Below are 3,445 nucleotides of genomic sequence, written 5' to 3'. Positions count from 1 at the left end.
TCTCTCTCTCTCTCTCTCTCTCTCTCTCTCTCTATATATATATATATATATATATGCTTTGGGGATAGAAATATTTAAATTTCCAAGTAATCCTTTTATTGCTAATTTCTGTTATTCTTGTCTGTTCTGTTTGCCTTAGCATGATTAATTAGTTCAGTAGGGTACTACCGAGGAACAATTTATTAATATAAAAGCACAAACTTATTACTTGAGATTTTATGTGACTCAAGGTCTCCAATTTTTATTTTCATTAACAGTAAATGCCATTGGGTGTAAATATTAAGATTCTGTTTCTTTCTGTTTCACAATTATTAGTAATAGTTCATTCCCCAACATCCTTCTTATGGAAAGATAATCATTTTTGGTAACCACATCAAGAAGGAAACAGTGATTCATGACTCAGAGAACAAAGTAAAAGCCCCGAGATTTGAAAACAAAGGCTTTGTCTTTTAGCAGTGCTGTGTTGAGATTGCGTGGAGAGTTCAGCCAACTTGCATAAATGGCAAACTGACTACTTATCTGTGAGTGCTAGATCCAAGGTGTAATATTTTCTATGAATGTGTATAGAAGGACAATTTATTCTTTAACTCAAAAGAAGTTAATTTGTATACTTACCTAATATGTTATGTACACAGTGAAAAGCAGTTAAACTGCTATTATCTAGGTTGCTGAATTACTATTATTTTTATTTTTATACATGGAGAGGTTTTTGCTATAGGGCACATGCACTCACCAGAAAGACAGAGAGAGACAGAGAGACAGAAAGTGAGAAATCACCACCCACAGGGGGGATGACCACTCTGCAATCCCTTCTCCTCCATTCTCTCGGGATCCTGGGCACGCACGCACACGTGCCTGGCATGAGTTTAAGCCACCGGGTCCAGGAGTCAAATCACAGTTAACCACATGGGAGTCCAGCGACATAGCCATTACACCAACTGCTGGTCCCGGATTACTATTATTTTTAAGCCTATCAAATTTATTACTGAAAATTCTGTCTCAGTGTTGTTACTAAAAGACCAATATTTAAAACTCACCTGAAGAAATATTTTCTACTTGCTTAAGGGGCATTCTGTACTTCTGAAATTCTAGACCAAGACAAAATTCAGGCTGAAATGTATTTACCTCAAGTGGGTTTTAAATATGGTGCTAGTGGAAGAAGATTGGAAAATGCTACTCAGAAATATGTCAGAGCAACTGAAGATAGGGAATTTAATCAGTGTGCATTTAGAGTACTTTAATTCAGTGCTCAGAGATAGGTTGATTTAGAGCCCATCATGAACATGCTTTGATAAATGTAATCTTAAAATTCTTATTTTCATAAGGTGATGAAATCTTTTCTTTGCAGACCATTTCCAAGTTCCAAAAATATTTTTGTTATAATTGCTTTCTTCTGAAACTCACTTTTTTCTGTTCTTCTGAGGAGGTGGCAGAATGCCATTGTCTGGGACAGGTAAGGGTACACGGTCCAGCAGAAAATGAATTGGATAAAATATGAATAGGTTGAATTCTCAAATATTTAAGGAAGATCACAAAATCTTCCAGTTATCTAATATTTGCATCTGTAAGTTGCCCAATGGTCTCCTGGACTGTTCCTGTTTTCACATGATCTATGACAGTCAAGAGTGTTCTTTAATCCCCTTCGATTTTGGACCTGTTGGGTAATTCTCACAGCACATACTGCAAGTACTCTCTGATCTAATTGGTTTTGGGTTTCTATGAGATGATTTCCTTAAAGAAGTCCCTAGAGGTTTTCCTGACCATTCATTCAATTGATTCAACACGCATTTATTAACTATATCTGCTGGGCACTGGTTATGCAATAGTGACTAAGGCAGCTTCCATTCCCTGGTAGTTTCTTATAGTGAAGTCTGTGAACTCATCGCCCTAATCACCACTAGGGAAAGCCTGATCCAGATTTCCCAGCCTGGCCCAACCTCCTGAATCAGAATCTCAGAATCTCAAATCTGCCCTTTGACATTCTCTAGGTACTGCTGCTTTAAGAGCTCATAGCCTTTTAAAACAGGTGGGACCCAGCCTTATGGTGGTGTACAGTAGTTTACTGAAGTGCAGAGCTGGTAGTCACATGGTCATATGTAGGTTAGGATCCCAGGTCAATCTGAAAACAGATGTCCAGGATCCTGAGGAGCTGAAGGGCTAGGGGAAGGGGTTATAGCATGATGAGAATCTGTCAAGGGTGCTCTCTCGCTCTCTCCCTCCCTCTCATGCATGCACACACACTGTCATGAATAATGTTTTTATTTTATTTTAAAATTTTATTTATTTTTGCCATAGGGTGTGTGCACTCTCCAGAAACATAGAAAGAGGGAGAGGGAAAGTGGGAAGTCACTCCCCAGAGGGATAGCTACACTGCTATCCCTTCTCCTCCATTCTTCTCATGGGATTTTGGGCACGCACGCACACACAACCTGCTGTATCCAGGAGTCAGCCATGTAGGATCCAGCACCTGAACTACCATGCCACTTGCTATGCACTATCATGAATAATAAATAATGATAATAAAAAACATATGAGGAGGACCAGCAGTTGGTGTAATGGCCGTGTTGCTGGACTCCCACATAGTCGACTGTGGTTCGAGTCCTGGACCCGGTGACTTAAACTCACACTAGGCGTGTGTGCGTGCATGCCCAAGATCCTGAGAGAAAAATAGAGGAGAAGGGATTGCAGTGTGGCCATGCCCCCTGGCGGGTGATTTCTCGCTTTCTTTCTCTCTGTCTCTCTCTGTCTCTGGTGAGCACACGTGCCCTATAGCAAAAAAAAAAAAAAAAAACCTCTCAGAAAACCCCCCCCAAAACCCAAAAAACATGAGGATGGGAATGGGGTGGCTTAGGAGTGTGGCCAAATAGGAAAACAAGTAAGTACACTTTAGTGTGGAGTGTTATAATCAAGATACACTTGTAAAGGGACCAGCAGTTAGCATAATGGCTATGTCGCTGGACTCCCACGTAGTTGACCGTGGTTCAAGTCCCGGACCCGGTGGCTTAAACTCACGCCGGGCGCGTGTGTGTGCGCGCCCAAGATCCCGAGAGGAGAGGGGAGGAGAAGGGATTGCAGCGTGGCCATCCCCCCTGGCGGGTGATTTCCTGCTTTCTGTCTCTCTGTCTCTCTCTGTCTGTCTGGCGAGCGCACACGCCCTATAGCAAAAACCTCTCAAAAAAAAAAAAAAGATACACTTGTAAAGTAGTAAGAATATTGGGGGGGAGATAGGGATTAAGGGATTATACCTAGCTATATTTTCAGAGGAAATGTTTATCAGTGGATTTCTTCAAGTTTCTAGGTTATTCCTTAAGATGTTAAGAAACTCAGATGCTTTTACATGGAGTACATACAAAGTCTAAAAAACAAAACAAAACAAACGCTCTCTACTTCTTTTAAAACAAATTCTCAAGTAAATTGAAAGATCTTCATACTCACGTACAGAGGT

This window comes from Tupaia chinensis, unplaced genomic scaffold (assembly GCF_000334495.1).
Source record: "Tupaia chinensis unplaced genomic scaffold, TupChi_1.0 Scaffold000272_1, whole genome shotgun sequence".
In the NCBI taxonomy this organism is placed as follows: Eukaryota; Metazoa; Chordata; class Mammalia; order Scandentia; family Tupaiidae; genus Tupaia; species Tupaia belangeri.
The sequence above is the reverse complement of the archived record's forward strand: the minus strand, read 5'-3'. Positions refer to the sequence as shown.